Below are 21,788 nucleotides of genomic sequence, written 5' to 3'. Positions count from 1 at the left end.
GAATAGGATTTGAACTCAGGGCTCCAGCTATTATTTCAAACTTGAAAATAGCATTTCCCCTGACACTCCCACAAGCACACAGCTAAGCACAGAAAGCGTTCCCTGCCTGCTCCAACACAGAGAGCGCACAGCAGTCAAGGGATGCATGCAGATCACGACTGGCAGCACAGGCACTGGCATCAGGAGCATGAGGCTACTCTCACATGTTGTTGCATACGTGCCAACACACTACTGATCCCAGCTCCCACTGGGGTCCTCTCTTTCCCCTTCATCTGCCTCTTCTCAAACAGATGCAGCTGCCCAGAGGCTAATGAGCCAAACGATAGTCCCGAGAGAAGGCTCCATGAGGAAAACAGCTCAGCCCTTTCCCAGCAGGAAGGACGCACAGATGCCCCAACAGGCCAAGCTGATTTTGGGAGCAGACTCAAACACCAGCAGCTCCTGCTCTCACCAAGACAAGGTCACACAAATGTACAAGGATCTGTGGGACTCTTTCCCCAGCTGCTCCCTCCATCAGTGCAGCATGGAGACAAGCCTCCATGGCCTTGCTCCTGTTCTCCCAAGCTCAGTGATTTTTGTGGGTGCCTGCAAAAAAAGACAGAAGGCAGATAAACAGCCAGCTGTGAGAGCAGCAGGCTTTTGTTCAGACCCAGAAAAAGGGGAATCGTGTTGGCAGCTCCAGGATCCAGAGCTTGCCAGGGCTGCATTGTGTCCACCCTTTGAGGGAGCACTGAGAATGTAGTCACTGAAGGCAGGGTGGTGGCACCAAACACTCCCAACTTGTCTGCTTTACAGCACTGGTATCTACGTGCTGCCAAACAAAGCCACTGCACTCTCAATTAGACACAGACTTTCCTTCCTGTCTTTTGCTGCTGTGTGAAGTGGTTTTTACTGAGGCTGGCTGCATTTCAACAGTCTCCGAGCAGGGAGACACTGAGATCTGAGCTACTGCATCAATTAATATCATATCAATGAAATGCTCTGAGAATATGGACAACTGGGAGCAAGATCCTTCCCCAAGCCTGAAAGCTTCCCCTGCAAACAAGCAGCTCCTCATAATGCTCCTGCCAGCACGAATTTGTGCTAGACTGCATTGAGATCTCCTGCCATGCATCTCTCCCCGGCACTGTGTTGATGTGCACACCATCTCAGCCGAGATGATTACTCTGGGCTTGAAAACATCCCACAGTGACCCACATTGTCACAATCCCATAGCAAACAGCCAGCCCAACCCTGCAATGGTCAAGCATGTGTATTGGCTGTCAAAGCAGTCACCGGGATACCTGACTGAAGCCAGGAAGATGAAGCAGCTGGACAAACGGGCAGATCCCAGTCAGCAACACCGGCAGGCTCAGCCATTCACTAGGCTTAGGAGGAAGCTGTATGTTGAGCCCAGCTCACTGAAATCTAGGCCAGTGCATTGCAAAGATGCTGATCAATTTAACAAAGGGCAAGGAAGGGGGCAGGGATTCACACCATCCCCCTTGCTTGTCTGCTAGAGCAGAAACATAAATGGCATAGAGAAGCATGGCAGCCCCAGGGCAGCTTGGCTGAGCATTAAGCAAGCTAGGGAGGGGTTCAGATGTGCATGGCTCCACCCCATACTGGGACCACATCAGCTCTGGTGAGCTGAGAAGGAGCAGCCCAGCCAGCACTGGAGGTGACCACGGACCATAACGTCACAGGCAGTCCAGCCCCCAAGGTTAAACTGGGAAGCTGCCTGCATACATAGGAATGCTGCAGCCAACAATAGCCATACAGGAGATAGGATTGAGGTCTAAAGCTCTTGCAACAGTGCAAAAATGGCCAGGCAGACTTAGAGCTATGGTGGAAGTCGCCTTATCCCAACCAAAACACAGCATGGACAACTACATTTTCTCCTCCTGTAATTCCTTTAGTCTTTCCAACTATGCCTGCCACAAACCAGCTGAAATGCGGACATAGTCATCCCGCAGCTAGCTGTATTTCCCTACAAAACCTCCCAGAAAACATCTCCAGACAGCTGAAAGAGTTGCATTGAACACAACACCAAGGTCACCAGCAGGGATGCATTCATACCATACTATGAGAAAGCTCATTTTGGTGACCAGGATAAAAGACCCAATGAATTTGCAGAGGGAATATTCAGGCATGCATATACCCAGAGCCAGATCAGAGCTGAAAGGATGTTTTCTGTTGTTCCGGCCAATCTTCTTTGCTGGAACTTCATCTATCAGGACTTTTAATAAATCTCTCCTAGAAGGCAACACCACTGAAAACGCAGGCTAGAAGTTTCCCACACCAAAGTTCAGCTTCAATGTTTTTTTTTGTATTCTTTTTCAAAATTCCACCCTCCCACAGCAAGCAGCAGATATAGCCATATGACCATCCTTTAAACCTTAACACAGCACCGCTCTCCCACTTTGAGAGCTTTGCGATTTCTCTCTGGTCATTGGAAGGTTCCACTCCCAAGGAAAAGAGGAACCCAGAGCTTTGTCAGGTGCCATGCCATCCAGTGCTTGGCAGAAACTCCTGCCAGCAGAAACTGCACTAGATCAACAGCACATCTAATTAGGGCATTTAATTGCGTCTATCATTCATTGCAGTACTGCTTCCCCACCTGGATCTTTAGGAGACCCTCTAGTGCTGGAGGACCTCTCTCAGCACTGCAGCCCTTGAAGCATGTCCACCTGGATCATGATCCCAAAATGCTCCCCAAGTAGCTCGACAAGAGGAGGATGCAAATGGCCAGTCCATCCTCCCCTTCCCAGCCCTGCTGTCCTCCCTATCCTGGCTCCCACACTTCCCTTCCAGGGTGCATACCTGGCTGCCCCTGGCTGAGCCAGGAAGTCTTTCTGCTGGCACTAACTGCAGCAAACAAGATTACAAAAGGGATGTGTCATTAAAAATGCACAATCAGATTCCAGGTCCTCGTGCCCATAACAAAGTATCCTGTGAAATGGTTCATTTGCTTCTCCCATAGAAACATGTTTCCCTTCAAAGGCCTGATTAACAAAAAAAAAAAAAAAAAAAGCTAAAAATATCTTCTGAAAGATACCATGACAGTAATAGACTCGCAGTAAAACGAGGTGGGAAGGGGCTGTGAATGTGTTAAGATCCTCTGATCCTCTTTAATCTCTCCCCAGTCACCTAAAAATCCAGCAAAGGCAGAAAAGATACCTCAACGTTTTCTTTGTGCAGCAAGAGAGATGACTCCACCCTGTGTTTTTCTCTCCATCTGATACGCAGCGAAGGATACCAGCACACATCTCTGCTCTGCTGCTAGTCAGCAAACAGGGCTGAGGCAGTGGGTTAGTAGGAACAGAGAGAGAAAGGAGTCGAGTGGGTGGAATGTGGCAAAAGCGTTGTTCCATAAAAGCCTTGTTCAGTATCAGCTAAAATCCAGGACTCATTTTACACTACTTCAGCATATGATCCCAATTTTGGCCTTATCTTCAATACCTTGCAAAGGAGCATCAGTCTTGGGGACCAGACTGGGAAACAGGAGCCGTATGGCACAGCAAAACCCAGCTAGCTGATCACCATAGGGTTGATTATAGCCAGTGGGCAGAAGGCTGGCTTCTGAAAGAGGAATGGATCAGATATTAAACTGACACCACATTTCATCTCCACAAAGAGACCAAATGCTTGAGTGAAACTGCTGACCTGCTGGAAACTGCAGATCTGCAGCTTCAGCCTCATTTGTCTTGTGTTTTGAACACAACGGGGTCAGCCTGGTCTCCTCTCTGCCCTGCAATCTGCTCTCCACCCTGGCTGACCACAGGAGACCTGAGATGCCATTAATTCAGACCTGGCTCCTCCCAGGGATAATGGCTCCTGTACCAGGCAGAGCCAGTCTGGGGCACTGCTGAGCCCCCAGGGTAGCCAGTATTGCCCTTTGTAGGCGGAAAGATAGACCATCAGCAAATGATGAAAGCAAATTCATCTTCCACAGCATTATCTTTCTGGTTTCAAGGGTCTGTTTGCTACTCCCAGGCAGCAAATCTGGGAATGCACATGTGCATGCACATGTGCACACTCACATACTCACTACATATGTAAGGCACTAGCTAATTCTTAGCAATTCAGTGGAACCTCAGCTGTCTACTGAGACAAGCAGCCATGAGGTAGTTGTACCAAATCACACATCCTGGGCTCTAGAATGAGTGACCCTTTCCATACACAGTCCTATATTTTCCTCTCTAAGACAAGGAGAGCAAACCTTAGCTTTCAGTCCAGGTGTATAGCTCAGCCCAACAGCTCTTGGCACGGCTGCCTCTGAGCACCCCAGAACAGTTCAGCTCTCTGGAGCAAGGAAGAGTGGAGTGAGCTACTAGCATCCAAGATGAGGGACAACCACAGGGCCTGTGCCCATATCCTGCTCTGCACCAGGGACATGTTCCTCCTCTTCACTTTGAGACATACTTAGGTCCTTAGGACAACCCAAAAGCTTCCACTCAAGGGCTGAGAGGACAAGAGAGATGAATTGTGGGCAACAAGGGAACACTGAAACACGTCCCCCCACCAAAGACAGCCTGCACCCTTCATCCTTCCCATCTCCTGTAATCCAAACAAAGTGACGTGCATGAGAAAGTCTGGTCCACTTGGCAAGCTACCTGCTGCCAGGAGTAGTGCTCAATTTTATAGAGCCAACCAGCCCAAGACAGGTGAATCCATACTGATGGAAAGGGAGCTCCCGAGAGAGACAACCCTCCAGCTTGCACAGCTAAACACAACTTCTTCCAGGTTCAGGCGGGAGCATGAGCCAACAGTGAGTGTGAGCCAGGAATCCAGGCTCAAACCCCAACATGATGATACAAAAAGAATAGCACAGAGCCCAGGCCAGGATGGGTCACCCCGGTCTTCCCATCCAGTACTCTAGTCGGATTTCTCCCTTTACCTGCAGAATTTCACAGGTCTCCCTTACGCTATCACCACAGCTCTGACGAATCAAAACCTGCTGACTCAGAGTCATACAACTGCTCTAATGAGAGCAAAAAGCCTTGCAACCATCACTGTCACAGCCTCAGTGCAAGCATGTTTTTATTTGTTGTATTAGAGTCATGTATTTATAACTGCATAAGTCCTCCTGCACAGGAGCTTCCTGCAACAGGGCTTGGGGATCTCCGATGTTTTGTGTTTCTTCTTTTATATCTACGCTCAAAACAAAGCTTCAGACTTCAGAATAGGCTCAGACCTCCAAGTGACAGGCACCGCACAGAAGTCTACTATACAGCTAAACACAGGCCATACAAACGCCCACAATGATCTGTCACAAAGCTTAAGCCTGTCCTCACCCCATCTCCTCACACATGCTCCACCATCAGTATCCCAGTTGTCATTCAGGCAGCATATTACTATGCCTAAGGCAGCAGGGAAATATCATCATTTTATAGTTGAATAAAATTAAGGCAAAGGACGATCAAACACTCTCTGCAAGACAAGGCAGGAAACACAGAACAAGTCTGGGAAAGGACAAGCTCCACTCCCTGCACTTTTACCAACAGGCCATTCTCCATGATTTCCTAATTTGGAAATGTTCATTATCTGAGGGAAAGATTTGAGAGACAAAATTAATCAGGCACCTGACTGGCTGGTCCATTTCTGACAATATCCTCTAATTATGTAAAACTGTTCAGCAATGTTATAGCAAGGTGGAGTGTAGGCAATACAAAGAGTGGCACTACAGTTATTCAGAGGGACTAGCTGTTCAGTCCTTTAAACAGAAGGCATGAAAGGCTATTCTGTAAATCAATAAAGAGATTCGTTTCCTCATCAGGGCCAAGGGCCATCACCCAGAGCTTAAATGGGAACTCTCTTTCCTGAGAAAGAAAAACTGATTTTTAAAAATTTCCCCATTCTACATTGCAATGACACCAAGGCCTTTTTTTTTTTTTTTTTTTTTTTAACCTCACCTCTCCACCCCACTTGGCTGCCCACCAACCACATGTCAGAAGACACTTACCCCATAAGGTTGTTGTAACGGTGGCAATCGCGGCAGCAGCCTGGGAAATGGGAACCCACCAAGCTCCTTTCCTGCTCTAGACAGGAAAGGTATCAAGATCTTCACTTCCCACATGCCAGGAACTCAATATCTCTCCTCTGTGCATGTTTTTTGACCACAAACACAACACTGGACTTTGGAAACCTTTTTTAGAAGCTTTGTCCGAAACAAAACATTTGAGAGTTTTTGAAAATGATGATTTCTCAAAAACAATAACAATTAAAATTCTGGACAGTTCTAGCTACAACATCAACACGCAACCAAAGCCATGGAGAAACAGCACATCACCTTCAGCCAAAGCCAACCTACTGTCAGCACAAACACACAAGCTCTGCAGCACAATCAGGGCTCTGCTATTTACAGCAATGTCCGATTTAATGACCCCATTACCATCTGAGGTTGCTGCTAAAGCAATAAACAGAACCCAATGATTATAAAGAAAAGAGACCTAAGTACTCTGTTCCCATCAGTGGCTCCAGCAGCAAAGGGAAGCAGAAAAAGGTACATAGTAGACACTAAGATAAGCAGCCTCATGGAGGGGAGACAGAACTCATCACCCACAGGCAGCTTGCATCAAAGCCAGGGTATGTGTGAATCCTTTGACACCAAACACAGGGCAAGTCCCACACACCCCTGCATGAGAAAGGAACACTTTAAGACAAGGACATAGCTGTAGACCTGCCACACACTTTACGAATCAGGATCAGGCACAGAGCTTGCAGAACATGCCTTGCATCTCCTGCCAGGCCTGAACACAGCGTTCAGCAGAGCCTGCAAAGCCTGGGGATCTCATCTAGAGCATGGCTCTGAGCACCATGTGAGAACTGCACAGACAGGCTCCACTCCAGCCAAGCCAGACTGAAGCCAAAAAATATAATTAAAGAGAAATTCCCTTCTTGCCAGGTTCATCGCCCAAACCCGGCTTTCCTCAGCTTATGCTACTAAACCTCAAAATTTGATCGAAGGCAATATAGACACGCTACTGAAGGCCATCAGAACAGCTCCCCAGCCTGCACAGCCCCAGCACAGGCCACACCTGCAGCCTGAGCAGCTGGAGTCAATGGGATCTGACAGCTACAGAGTCCTACAGTGAACTGCAACAGAGGCAGAAGTCTGTAAGCCAGCTCTAAGGTGCAAATCATGGTAACAACATGCTTTCCTCATCTTGAGCAGTTTGGAAGCAAAGACCACCTTGGGCAAGTCTAGCAGGAGAAAGCTGGAGGGAAAGCACCATTTAAGTGCAGGAACAAGTTTGATACATGGATCCATCTCTGTAAGGATGCTGGAAAAGCCACACCTCTCACAGCATTTCAGCCTGGCAGAGAAGAAGGGTCTGATCAGGATTCACCTCACACCGTCTACTGGTGAAGCAAACAGGGCTATTCCATCATCTGCTCCTGGAACACATTGCAAATACTCAGCTGCACATACCTAGACCATTGTTTGTCCACAGAAGGGTCGGTCTGTAATGTAAGAGACCGAAAGAACAGCTAGACATGCAGGAGGGAAACAATACCACAGCGGAAATAGCAATAGAAATAGTCCATTTTGTACAGAAACCACGGAGATAGAAGAGAGAAAAACAATCTCCCGGGTAACCAGCCTGTGGAGAAAATGCTGAGCTCAAGGATACCTCCAGAGCCCACCTCCTGCCATATGACGATTCTCCAAAAATAACTGCAGAAATATGCAAGGACTCATTCCAAGTTGTTCCTGGCTCCCTGCACGTTCTCCCTCTTAATATAAATCATCTCCCTGAAATTACAACCACACAACTAAGCGCTATTAGAGCAACAGGGGCAGCATCGGGCCAAGGATCCCTGGGGCTGGCTCGTCCCGCTGCAAGGCCAGGGTCTGACACGGGCCGACGTTTCCCCGCACCCCCTTTTTCGTTCTGCTTTGGGCGGGGAGCCCGGGGCGAACACCCCGCGGGTGGCGCCTGGGCTCGGTATCCTGCACCACTGGCGGGGCAGAGGGGCTGGGGGGCCGCGCCGCCGCCTCACTCCGCATAGACAAGCTCCTGGCGGGCCGGGAAGCAAGATAAGGTGCGGGCTTCGCTGCCTGCGCCGCTCCCCGTCCCGACCTCCAGCACACCCTCGGCGCACCGCAACCGAGAAAAGAAGGCCCGGCTGCAAGAGCCGCAGCCGTCTTCCCTATAGCGGGAAGGGCGCGGAGCAGCCCTCAGCCGCCCAGGCGGAACGAGGAGGGGCCGCGGCGAGGCGCGGCGAGGCTCTGCCGGCTCTCCGGTCCCCCGCAGGGCTGCGCCGGCTCCCAGCAAGGCAGGGCGGGGCTGCAACGGCCGCCGCGAGCCGCCCTACCCCGCTCCGCCACGCCGCGCCCCGGCGGCTCCCGGTGCCTGTCCGCCGGCAGCGTACCTGGAGCGGCTGGGGCTGTCCGCACCCCCCGGCCCGCGCGGGCGCTCACCTCGGCCCGCTCGGCGGCGTCCTCCCGGCGCAGCGCCACGCCGCAGCGGCCGCCGCCCGCCCTGCAGCCTGCCTGCCCGCCCGCCGTGCGGCGGGAGCGGAGCGCAGCGCGGGGCGGGGCGGGCCGGAGCGCCGCTGCGCTGCGGAGGGGGAGCGGCCCCGCGCCGCCGCGCTCCCGCCCACCCGCCCCGCCCGCGCCGGAGCCGCCTCCGGCCGCGCCGCGCCCCGCCGCGCCACCCCGCGGGCTGTGGAGGCCCCGCGCTGCCCGCTCGGGCGCGCCCGGCTGGCGCGGCGCGGCTCGGGGGCTCCGCCGCCGCCCCGCACAGAGCCTCCACCTGGACCCGGCAGGGCGGGGGGCCGCGGGGCGGTTTTCCGGAAGATCTAGAGTGCCCCCCCGAGCAGAGTCCCCCGGGGGGGCTGCATGCTCCCCTTGGCCCCGCCCGGACCCGGGGCAGCCGGCCCAGCCTTCCGCAGACCCCTCGTCCCTTCTGAGCCTTACTGGAGCACCCTATTATTCCTGCCACGTCCCCCACAGCAAATTACAGGCCCTGACTGAGGTTTCTTTCATCAAGGAAGGAACTAGCTTCATTTGGGGAGGAGATTTTGGGAAAAGTTTTGTCACTTCCAGGTGATGTGGACGACCCTTCCCAGAGCTTGCATGGTCCTGCCTGGCTGGAGTGGGCCATCCATGTGCTACGTCTTCCAGGTGTTGCAGGGACTTGGGTGCAGTGTTTATACAGCACCTGCCACAGGGGCACCAGTAAGCCAGGTCCCAGGTGACCTCAGTACATGGGATTTGACTTTTATATTTTGAGAGTGTCAGGATGGGTAGCTCTCTCCAGATGATACAGATAAAAGGGGAGGGGGCAGTTGCCTCTGCCACATGCATGCATATGACACCAGTCTCCATCTGCAGCATGCTATAGGCCATCAGTGAACCCTTTGGGGAACTCAGGGAGGTAGTCACAAACAGGAGGAAAAATACAGGCACAACATTAAAAGCACACTGCAGACTCAGCTCTATTTGCCAAACAGATGCCAAGGAGAGAAGGATAGAAGTGATGTGTCACACATGTTACCACTGGATCCGGTTTCCTTGTTCCCAGAGCCTGTGGCTGGTCCTGATTTGTTATCAAAGGCTGATGCACACTTGCTGCACTCAGTTCTAGCTGGATCACATAGGGCTTCAGGCAGAGTGTGTTAGGCTCACGGATTTTGTTATATGCCTTCTGTTATCTAGTAGTGTATCTGCCATTAGTCACTGTATTGATCCTTTGAAGTTAAAATTAAAAAAGTGCAGGTCTATTCGGGACACCTGGAAGGGCAAGTCACCAGAACAGCTGGAGTGGGGCACAGCCCGTATAGCCAGTGGGCGATCTGGGCAAGGAGGAAGGTGGCCTGCTACAGCATTTCTCTGCCTGGACAGCAGAGGGGAAAGGCCTTAGGCTCCTTCATAGCAAGGAGGGGAGCAGGGAAGGCCTGACATGACTGCCTTTGCTGTCCATTTCTATGCAAGTCAGGCCTCGACAGCTTGTCATGGTTGTCACCAGGCAAGGCGTAGCAGCCTTTACCCCAGAGTCACAGCATGAGTGCTGGAGTGGTCCCTTGGCCAGCAGCAGCAGGTTATCTGGAGGTCTGCACATGGCATGCTGCCTTTGGATGGATGGGAGCTATGACACCATTCCACAGCACTTCTTCACGACCAAACCTTCGGGAAATCTGCTGTTTCAACTAATGTAAGGAAGAGCCACGTGTTCAAATTCTGACTCCTCTACCATAGCCACCAGGACACGCTGGAACCAAGCAGGCTTATTTTACTGCTTTATAAAATGCCTCCTTTATTAACCACATTGAGGCTTTTTCCTGATAAACCACATACCAGCAGAGAGTACCAGGAACAAAATGAGGCTGCATGGTCCAGTGGTTAGAACCAAGGCAGCAATGCCAAAAGGATTGTGGGCTCTAATCCCCTGCTGAGCTGTTGACTCACTGTACAAACTCAGGCAAGTCCTGCCTCTTTGTGCCTCAGTGAAGCCCAGCTGGAAAGTTGGGTAAATAGCAGAAACCTCCTAGAAAAAAAAATCTCTGCATCAGAGCCAAGCTTGAGGGAAGGCATTCATTTACAAATAAAAGACATTTCAAATGGCTTCTCAGATTCCCCTTGCAGACATGGTTTTCACCTCCGGCCCTCTACTGCTGTGCAGCGTTGCCATGTGCTGTTAAATAGGTGCTATACCTCACCCCAGGGGTGTCTGCTGTGTGCTAGCAAGTGAAGTCATTCACATGCCACGCTTTGATGAATTTATAGAGAGAACTTTTACAGGAAAGACATTGCACCTTATTGTTGCTAGAAGTATGCACTGTTGTAGCTGTGTGCACACAGTCTTGAGAACTATTACTGTCTGTTTTAATCTTTCAGGTTGTCCAATGGAAAAGTAATGATTTTCCTTAGAGTATAAATAGAACTTGACCTATTCAGCAGAAAATCAGTTAGGAAATCTAACTGTTAAAAATGAGTTTGGGTTTTCAAATTAGTCAGTGGGTGACTAGCATAGTTATGAGCACAGAAATCTTCTATATAGTTCCATCGTAAGCACCCCCGTGTGCATTCATCCTGCAAAGCAAAAGAGCCAAAATGTCGGAATGGGTAGAACAAATGTCTCTGGTGATTCCTTCACTCTCCTCGCTTTGGTGCAAATGGTCCAGCCTGGATTGTCTTCCAGTTACCAGGAAGCTAAAAACTGAAATTCTTCAACAATCCTGAAGACATGGAAAATGAAGTCTGTGCATACACATGGCCATGCAGCGCCCTGTCCACTGAAATGAGGAAAAGAGCTTAATTTACAAATAATCTTTAATGAGCTATTGATCACTCCATCATGGCAGATTCCTGCTGACATCATTGGAGTGGTGGACATAGCTAGCAACCAACCTCCTCAGTACACATGTGGCAAGCCACGCATTACAAATGGGGTGGTGAGATGGGAGAGTAAGATCTTCCTCCCCCCCCCCCAGGAAAACAGTGAGGAAATGAAAACTTTATGAGGTTTTGCTGAGGCTTAACTGAAAAAAACAGAAATTCAAAGCAACTGACATTTGTTCAGTTTTCTGTATGTTTTCAGCTTTCATCTCTTCGCTTAAAAAGTTATCTCTTCAGATAAATCAAATGCATTTTGAGAAGAGTTAGCTTTTCATCAGAATAGAGTTTTTATTAAATACTGAACAGCTATTACGCAGCCAGACGGAAATGCCTCTCCATCTGCACTTATGATACTAGAGGCCTTTATTACCCAGCTGCGCACAAGGAAGTCTTTAAGCCTCCCACAACAGCAGTGTGAATGGAGGACTTTGCCAGGGTGGCTGGTTAGGGCTAGGGCTGGCCACCAGGAGGCTGCAGGCTGTGTTCATTGCTGGCCAGCAGCTCCATGGGACACCCTGTCAGACCCCTCTCTTGGGAGTCAGGTTATGCTTTTGCAATGAAAAAGGGAATCTCCTGGCCAAATTCCCACTGAAGCAGAATCAGCTTGGAACAACAACATCAGAAAAGACAAATGTGAATACAAATAAACAAGGACTGGCAGAAATTGCAAGGGCTTGCAGATGTTTGATGTTTCGATGATGGGACAGGTTCAGTCACTGGGCTCTTACCAGATCTCCTTGAGGGCCTCCATGTTCTTTATGTTCCAGCAAGTTTTCCCCTTGCAATTTAACTTTGCAATGAGTCTGGTCTGGCTTTATGGAGTAGAAAGCAAAGAGGGTTCAGTAGTAGGATTCATAGTTCAGTAGTAACTCATAACGCTTGACTCTACTTTTGCACAGAAACCTGCTCCAAGGAAGAGTCTGCTGCAGAGCATGGCTTCTCCTCAGTACAGCACCCTAACTGCTGTGTCTATTCCATCCTCCCCATTTCCCTTCACTCCCTCAGGTTAATTTTCCCCTTCTCAAAACAAATGTAGTCCTGTGGAATTACCCCCACCTTTTACTAGTGCACAGTAGGGAGTCAAACTGTGGGTCCCAATCCTGTTCTTGTTTTTCTGATGCATTCCTTACCAGATGTTTCCCTTTTCTCATCAAGTGTGTAGAGTACTTGAGCACGGATCTGAGTCCTGGTTTAGCAGAAATCAAAGATAACAGGTCCTCTCCCTAGCTGCACTGTCTTCTATTAACCTCTCATGTTATCACACTAATTTCTCTGTTAGAAATAATAACTGCTAGCACTTAGCACCTTCCAAGCACAGAGCAAACTTTAGTAATTAGCCCTTGGAATACCACTGTTAGGGAAGCACGTCTCTGGTTATTAATAATAATTGCAAAATATTCATCAGACCTGTTAAACACAATGATGCTGCAAAAGTTCAACTGTGGTTTTGTTCGTCCTGATTTCTAACACAAGGCACACATGTGCATCCATCACCCACCTCCAACACACACACACACACACACACACACACACACACGCACATGCATGCATGCATGCATGCTTATTTATGCACTGTCAGCTTTGCCTTTCCCATTAGGAGGCACTGCAAGGGGTAAAACTGTAAAAGCTATCTTTGAGGCAGCTCCCAGATTTCATAGGCCAGCAGAGGAGCTAAGTGCACCCAAAGCCTTTATTCCATAAAACCCATCAGCACAGAAAGAGATGTGTGCAGAAAGCATTTGAGGAGGTAGCCCTTCATCTTGGCCCAAGCTGGGCAAGGGATACTGAGCCCAGCCTTCCAGATTCCATGTCTGTATGTTTTGGGGAGGAAGTTATTTTTGGAATCCCCGCCTGAGCTGCTGCTAGCATTGATGCTCTGCGATAACAACCCTTCACGCCTCTCACTTGTTTATGCAGAGCATGAAAAGGCCCTTTGTGCAGCTCTGGGGGCCAGCTGCCAGCTGGGAGCCGTGAGGCACTTCTCATCTCCCTCACCCTTGGTGAAGGTGTGCTCTTGGTGAGGCACAGGGCAGTTGGCTCCTGAAGCCAGGCGGCCCAGGACTGAGAAGGGCTGGCAGAAATAGCCAGCCTTGCACAAGGAGGGGCACAGCTCCTTGTGTTGCGTTCCTGGGTGCTTTCTGCCTTTCATACTTTTTGGATGATGTGAAGACATCAGCTCGGTCAGCTCGGAGCTGCTTCACCTCCAGGAGCTCCAAGCAAATGTTTACATCCAAAGATATAAACATTTCCAGCTCTTAGTGATCATGCAATACCCCAAATTGTGCCATTTCCTCCAGGCCACCTAAAGCTCAAAGATGTCCCTGGGACTGAGGTGTCATCAGAGACACTCAATCAAGCCCTCATTGTCCCTATGTGTTTCGGAGCCCTGAAGTCTTGGGGAGATGAGCAGGCTTCCCACAGTCTTCATCTTCTGCTTCCCATGTAGCAGGACTAAGTACCAAAATGCTGTCTCTGCCTGCCTGCCTGCCTTGATATGAAGTTTGTCGCTAGGTTATGCCCACCATGAAGAACTGAGAATAAAAGGGACAGAAAATACATCTTTTTAATTAACTAGAAGAAATTTATGATCCATATAATAGTTGCAACGCATCCCACCTTGACACCTTGCAGTGGTAGTAGTGGAAAGAACTGCAGTATCTCTGGGAGACAGGAAGGAAGGAATATTTGCCCACTTTACAGGCAGGCAAACAGACTCAAGGTGGGATGAGAATGCAACAGAGCTCAAAGGGGATGCAAAGTAACAAAAGAAAGCATTTCCACTACAGGCACCTCAGCAGACCACATGGGGATATGCGATTCCCCAGTGAGTCAGGGATAGGGTCAGGAGCCACCAGCAAAGAAAGTAACACCATTGGCAACTAGAGTAAACCATGCCAATTAATGCTTTCCTGTGAACTATGAGGGCAATGACCAAGGGCCAGGCAGGTCCTACTCCTAACTGCTGCCCCTGCCCTCTGGGCATGTCCTGCCCTATGCAGGTGAGAGAGCTGCAAGTTTCTCTCCTTCATTAGCTAGGCTTTTCGCATGGAGCAGCTGGATGTGACCCTGGGCCCAGAGACCCTGGAGATCATCAGTCCCATCCTGTTTAGGAACCTAGCGAGGCTGTGGCTCTGCCCTAGATCTCACTCAGCACACAGTGGGCATGGGATATCCTGTGTCTTTCTGCCCTGAGGCTGCCAGCAAAGTATCAGTTCTCATGAGAGGAGCCCCTGGCATTGGGCTGACATGCTCTGATTAAAGGAAAGGCTCTGACAGCTTAATTAGCTGCCAGGTTGAGAATGGCAGGGATTGAATGAAATCATTCTGATACCAGCCTGCCCCACAAAGAACAGCTGAGACTCGCCTAGCAGAAACATTGGCACCAAAGAGAGAGAAAGTAGGCAAAGATGAAGAACAAGGCATAAACTGGGGAGCGGACATGTTTGCGTTTGCTCCTTTAACCCAACCACCATGCTGCTAAAGTCTCACACCCTGAGGTAGAAAAGATTAGATTTACGTGACAATACCCCCCTTGCCGACCTATGCTAAAGTAGCATCTCATTCCACTCACGTAGCTCCCATATCCCTTGGCTGCCCTAGTTAGATGGATGCTCCTTAACACTGAACTTGACTCTATCTTAAATTGCTCTGCTTAGGGGAGCCACAGAGGAGGTTGCAATATTAATTACTGTATTGCAGCAGGGGTGCTGACTCAGGGGATTGGACCAGCAGAAAATGCTATTTCTACCCAAGAACTTGACTTTGTGTGCTGCTTAATATCTCATGCTTCCCAAGCTATTACTTATCAGTGCAAACATTTTGAGACTGCATGAATTTTTCTATTAAGAATCATAGGCATGAAGGGGACAGCAAAAAACAAAAAATCATCTCTTCTGGATCTCAGATTGCCAGTTATAGCCCCCAAAGTCCTAACTCTCTAAGCCAGGTGATCATGTGAATATCTCAGCTTCTAACATTTCTGGGTACAGAAAAAAATGGAAAATGTGTAGCCTAAAGGCTGAAAACTCAGGAAACAAATCAAGAAAACTCACAGGGTCAAAAGTGATCTAAGGACCTGTACAGATGCAAAATGCACCAAGTCAGATGGGACTGTTATAATCACCCGGCTATCTGACCTCTGCTGTTTGAACAGCATCTCAGCCATAATTTGAGTACCTTCAACTTCCGGCCACTCAATCTTGCTGCACATGTGTCTGATTAAAGACCACTGTATTATGCACAAGCCTCTCCCCATGCCAGTTCCTACAGCCCCCACTAGCATCCCTGGCCTTTCTCCTGGAGATACCTACCAGGCTGAAGTTCTTTGATCTCCCACTGCCAGACAGGTTTTTCTGCCCCTACTTGGACTTGCAGCTATCTTCTGAACCTCTTTGAACTTCATATATAGTATCAGAAACTATTGTGATTTTAAGAAACATTTGGGACTCAGGTTTCATATAGGATGGCTTGGGGATGGCCCTAGAGAGAATGACGCTTCCTTTACCAAAGGTCCCCATTAGTCTCTGCTCCAGATTTGGGCTGACATTAGCTAAGAAGTAAGCACAACCTCTTTCCCTGGTGCTGCAGGGAAGTTTTTGTAGGGATGTGGGTCACAAGGAGCAGAGGCTTCTCTCCATTATCTTCAAGGCAACTACCATACCCCATGGTTACTGACAGTATCTTCCTGGGTTGTTTTCTGACATCTCTGAATGAAGGAATTCATGAAAACTTATTCCCTGGATGCAATGACATTAAGCCACTCAGGCTGACCAGCATTATCGTGAAAGCTATGCTACAACAACTTGCCAGGGACAGTCAAGAAGGACTCTAGTGCTGGGACCAGCATATGAGGAGGGCTGAGCAGCTTGCAAAACCTCTGCTGAAGCCACATTTGGTCCTAAACAATCTGGACTGAGGTCTGGGTGTTGGCTGATGGGCTTGGGTGCAGGATTCACATGGTTCCCATCTGCCTCCAGAGATCCCAGTGTTCATGCCATAAATTCACCTAGAGACTTTGCATTGATTGGAAGCTCAAAACTTTGAGCTCAGTTCTCAAAGTGTAGCTGGAGGACTCCAGTGTTCCCTGAATGAAGATGGCCAGATTTCCCACATTTTCCCAATAGTCACAATCACACTGCTAGTCATTGATAGGGTGGCAGGCACTGGGGAACTCTGTGCAGAGCACTGAGGAGGTCTTTGAGGAGAACAGTGATGCGGTGTGCATCGGCAGCCAGAATTCTGTTGCAAAGGAAACCCCTCACCAGCAAGCACTTCAGTGGGGCTCCTGGGCTTTCTGCTTACTCAGTCTCCATGGAGAAGACCCAAGATTCATCTGGTTTTCCAAGAGGGGCACTAAGCTGCTTACTGTACTTGTGCTGTGAAGGTTGCCATAGCACAGTGAGATCACATAAAAAGCTTTAGATTAGATAGAGACCAAGTTTCTTCTGGGGAGAAGGAGAGGATTTATTTCTAATTAATCTACTCCCATCTTGGCTGCTCCAGCAGCATCGCCACAAGGTACCACCTGATCCTCCTCATCCTGGACTTGGAGTGCAGAACACATGGTGGACAGGGAGGATGCTGCCAGGTCCTGGTCCATCTTCCAGCCAGCAGGAAGATGGACAGGAGCAAACGTGCATGGGGAAGAGAGAAGATGCCCAGACAAGTGCTTTCCACTTGAATGATGCCACCTCCTCCATGCTGACTTTTGGGGACTCTGGAAGATCTGCCTATCACTGTGTTTTGCCTTGGCTTCAGTGGGACTGGCAGCAGACGGTCTCTCCTCAACACATCACTGGTCTCCAGAGAGGTGACTCTGCACTTGCACACACACACTCCCGAAGAGGCAGAAGTCAGAGCTCATATGCTTGTTTCACGCTGAGTAAAGGGCCAAAGGATGAGAGAGGATGGAGAGAGACCTTGTTGCTGCAGCTGTGCGGTCAGGAGCACCTGCACAGAGCCTTGGATCCCCTGTGCATTCTGCTATACGCATGGGATATATCTATTGTCATATATGCAGATGTATGTTTAGACTGTTGGTCCTAGAGGTCAGGCAACTCTCCCTGGACAAGGACATTTGGCTCACTGGTCCTGGATGGCCTGGCTCTCAGGATGGGGGCAGGATCTGTCCCTGCCCTCAGATAGGCTGCTCAGCAGGCTAAGCTCACCCTTTGCTATGGAAGCAGTGACATCATTTAGGGTGTCTCCCCCTGCTACTTCACACTCCGGGCAGCCCTGGGCCAAGCCAGCTGATGGAGCCGACTTGCCTGGCTCTCTAGTTGGGGCCAGCAGCCAGCGAGCCTAGTGCCCTGGCTCTCTCTGCCCTGCAACTGGAGCCATTTCTCACACTGCTCTCCATGTGGTAGATACAGGCAGCATAGAGGGTTTGTGCTGGTAGCACTAAAATCCTGTCAGCAATGATAGTAAAAAGCATAAAGCACTGAGCACTAGCCCATCCCTGGTACTGATGGTGGGGAGAAGCACCACAGGTGATGCACAGTAGTGGTGGAGAAGTGGCCCACGGGTGCTGGAGCAGGTCTTGAAAAGAGGGAGATGGAGAGCACACTAGAGGCCATGGACAGGTAGAAAAAGATCTGCACAGGAGAAATTAGGCACAATCACAGCCAAGAAAGGTGCAATGCCTCCATCCCAGGTGAGGTGTGATAAGCAGTTTCCACACAGACTGCAGCCTGCTTTGGCCCACCACAAACCAGAGGAAGCCCAGAGATGTGGGTGCACAGGAGAGAGGTTCCCCAAAGCATGGGAGGGCTCCTGTGTCCCCCTCTGCAGACCTGCCTGGCCTCTTGCAGCACTCCCCAAAGCCAGCTTTCCTGCTGTCCTGGCTGCCACGAGTGCCCATGAGCAACAGGAGAGCCCTGACCCATTGCACAGGGGTGAGTGTCCTGCCCAGTCATCAGGACTTCCTACCAACCAGCTAATTGTCTCTTCATTTCCCCTAAAAAAGATACTGTCTTCTTATTCCTGGGGCCTTCTCCTGACTTTCACAGCCCAGTTCCGCTTTCCTGTATTGGAAGGAGACTGTGAATTTCCATGGAGACTCGGGGAGAAAGTTGAGCCACTTGCTATTTTAGGCAGTGGCATAGTGTCAGAAGCCAGACCCCTCTGCAGCCTCACTAAGCAGGGAAGCCCCTGCTTCTGTTTCGTACTTTTCCTCTTCTGCCACACAGGGCTTGCTCCCCAGTGAGCCAGCCTCTCTGATTCCCAGGGAAGAGCCAACATGGGGGACTTCTCTGAACTGAGACCCAGCATAACACATTTGGCCTGAAACCTACCCACTACAGCACACTTCATCCCACCTCCTCACATCAAATGGCTGTGAAATGCATGGAAAGGACAGTCGCTCACCACCAGACATGCTGGTCAGTAGCATCTATCAGTCTGGGAGAAGTTGATAAGAAAAGCCTGAAAAAATATTGCTAGATTACAGCCAACTCTTCCACTGGAGGATTAGCTGCTAAAGCCCCAGTGACAGGCTTGTGGCTCTACCCATCGATGCCACTGATTGTGAGAGGGCAGTGTATAGACTGGACCAAAGCCTGCATTTAGCTGCAGCAATGAGAGAAACCAGGGCTGAGGAAACGAATCCTGTTTTGTCCTGAATTTCTGCCTCCCTGGACTCCTATCACCTTCCACAGCAACTCCTGGTGTGAGCTTCCCCCGACCAGGCCTCCAAGGGCACAGGAAGCAGGGGACAGGCATACTCCGGGCAGCCTCCCCGTGGGGCTGCATGGCCACAAGGGCTCATCCCCCTGCACACCACAAAAGGACTGTGAAGGATTCTACAGCCAATTTGCTTGGCCCAGGTGTCCTTGCACAAAACAAGATCCTGGCCTTGTTATTTCTCATTGTATATGCGGTTACCAATTACATTTGGGAAAAAAAGGCTGTGCACAACCAACCCCTACTAAGAACATTCAGCACTCAGCAGGAGTCTCTCACAGCCATGCAAGATCAGGTCCCGTGCTTGTAGCTAGAATAAGGCACTTTCTGAGCCAGTCAGAAGGGTACTTCAATAGCCATAAGCTCATTGCAAGTCTTTCTGTGCCCCAGGCCTGTGCTTGCTGGCTCTCCTGAGCCAGCTCAGGGGCACCGGAACTTTTTCATGCACAAGGTCAGGGCTGAGGCTTGGTTCTCCACTATACCCCCACAACTCTTGGATGGTTTCTCCTCCCCGTCCCCAGGACGTGCAGCTCCCACATCCCACTGTTTTCCCATGTTATCCATCAGCAGTGGCAGAGGACACGCCATCAGCACAGGATTTTGGTGTACAGGGCTGCTCCCAAGTGGATTTACTGGTATCTAATAAGCCTTGAGCACATGCCACCATCTTTCCTGCAGAGGGATCGCTTACCTACTCTCTCCTCTACCCTTTTTTCAGGACATTTCTATGAACTTCATCCTGCTGAGACCTCCAGCCCTCTGCCAACTTTGACTGAAGCTGGGTAATAGGATCAGAAGTCAGGAAGAGGGAATGGACTCATGGGGGCAGCTTGTCCCATGCGCCAACTCTGTGCAGCCTGGGCCGTGGCTCCCAAGCCAGGGCCTCCCACAGCAGCTGCAATCTCTCTCAGCCCTTCACATCCCTGACCTGTGCAGAAACAAGGCTGCTGTGGCTGAGTCTCCCCAGCATTTTTTGCTGCATGCACTCAGCCAGAGAGAAGCTCTGCTTCCTGAGTGGAGCTCTCGGCTTCAGCCTGGAGATTCCCATCACCAGCAGCACATCAGAGCAGATGGCAGAGATGTGCTTTGGAAAGCTAATTCCCAGGGCTGTGAAGCGGGCAGAGTGGTGTTGTGGAAGGACTGGAGCCAAGGAGGAGGGAGGGGGTCCCCCACTGGGGGAGGGGGGTCCCCTCCAAAGCACACTTTTGGAAGGAGCAAAAGGGTTGATGCTACTACTTTCAACCTTGGCATGCAGGAGGGAAGGCAGAGGTGTATGCTGGCAGGGTGAGGAAGTGCAGGAGAGGCCTTTCTTGCTCCCTGATCCCTCTCCAAATGCCCTTGGTGAAGGGCTGACGATCGTCAGTGCTGGCAGCAGTCACAGTGGCCCTGGACTTGGGTGCACACTCCAGTTAGCTGGTTTGAGGGACAGAGGCAAATACTCAGCACTTGTCTGGATCAGGCCCTTTCTGATCTCTGTTCTCTAGAGATGCTAGTTGGACACGTAGCCCAGGCAAGGTGCAAAGCTGCCATGGCACCCAGATGGTGTTGAGACTACCTACTGATGCTGACAGGTGGCAACCAGATGCTTTTCAGCATGGTCTCTCTCATATTTCCACTGTGAGAAGGGCTGGGCATTCCCAGTGCTAGTGGTCAGCCAGGTCCAGGGCGGGGACTTAATCCACTCCTTGGGTATCTCCCATGCAAAGCCAATTTTTAAGGTTTGGCAAGCCCAGCAAGGTCAGGCTAAATTTTGTGGCCTTTGCAAGTGGATAGAGCTGGCAGACTTTGCACTGAAGGTAATACAGAGCACTCACATGGACAGTTTTGCTCTGAGGCTACGGAAATATCTAGTGGCCCCAGGTAGGTCCTCAAAGGGTATGTGGCCACAGTATGTGGGACACAGTAGGGTTAATGAGAGATGCTTTGCAGAGCAGAGAACTGAACTGCAGCCATCTCAGGCTGCCCAGCTGATAGTTCGCAGTCCCTGCCTTCTTCCCTGGAGCTGCGCACAGGGCATCCCTGCTTGCCTGGGGTAGCCAGCACAGTCAAGCCAGCACATGGCTCAGTTTAGTCCATCTCTGACAACGTCTGCTCGAGGGATGCCATCAGGAACAAATCCCCACTATAACCACCCAGAAGTGCAAGAGGGTGCAAAAGTCTGAGGTCTCTCACCTTCATCCCCAGAGCCTCTCCGATCCTCCAGGCCTTGTAGCACACAAGACTCCCTGGGTCCATGCTGGGGTACTGCGTCCTCAGAGTCAGTCGAGCACTCTGATTGCTAAACGTCCTGACGTGCTGTCTAAAATTGAGGCTATTACGTATGAGACCTGGGCCAGACAGAAGTGTCAACACAGAAATATCAGTGATTTCTGCTTTGCATAAACCAGTTGGACTGGCTTGTGTGAGCGCTGGGAAATTCATCCTGCCCCCTTGGCTTTGGGGCTCTCCCATGACGGTTTGCACATAAGACCCATTCTCAGCCCTTGCCACTTTGTCCACATGCGTGGCAGAGGCACCAGTGCCAGCCCTTCCCAAGCACCAGGGAGGGATGCCCAGGTACTTTTGTGGGTCTGCCACATCTATCAGTTGCATGCACTGATCCTTCTGGCTGACAAATCACCCAGTGGCCAGTGAGATCCAGACAGTTCAGGCTGAGGCAATCCTCCCTGGCACCACTTGGCTTTTTGCTTTCCTGGCCCATCTATCAGTGCTGACTGGGCTTGCTCACTAGCTCCAAAAGCCCTGCAGACATATTAATTTATCTGGGTAGAGGAGAAAGGTT

The 21,788-nt window shown here is 50.4% G+C and overlaps 1 protein-coding gene and 1 long non-coding RNA gene across 10 annotated transcripts in view; both read right to left on the bottom strand.

Annotated features, from left to right (window-relative positions):
* EPB41L1 (erythrocyte membrane protein band 4.1 like 1) overlaps positions 1-8,528 on the bottom strand; it is a 95,595-nt gene extending 87,067 nt beyond the window's left edge. For 7 of the 9 annotated variants that reach the window (XM_068912078.1, XM_068912075.1, XM_068912083.1 and 4 more), the window contains exon 1: positions 8,408-8,528. The gene's annotated coding sequence lies outside the window, so the exon portion shown is untranslated. Of the gene's footprint in view, positions 1-8,358 lie in introns of all 9 variants that reach the window. The other 2 variants (XM_068912080.1, XM_068912076.1) reach the window with 2 other exon arrangements.
* A 909-nt stretch (positions 8,529-9,437) lies between these two features.
* Positions 9,438-21,268, bottom strand: LOC104146921 (uncharacterized). The gene is made up of 3 exons (XR_694805.2): positions 21,179-21,268; positions 12,055-12,138; positions 9,438-11,223 (listed from the first exon to the last, which is right to left on the bottom strand). It is a non-coding gene; the product is annotated as an uncharacterized lncRNA (long non-coding RNA).
* Between the last annotated feature and the right edge of the window lie 520 nt (positions 21,269-21,788).

This window comes from Struthio camelus, chromosome 18 (assembly GCF_040807025.1).
Source record: "Struthio camelus isolate bStrCam1 chromosome 18, bStrCam1.hap1, whole genome shotgun sequence".
NCBI classification, from domain to species: Eukaryota; Metazoa; Chordata; class Aves; order Struthioniformes; family Struthionidae; genus Struthio; species Struthio camelus.
This window is presented reverse-complemented; position numbering and strand designations above follow the sequence as displayed.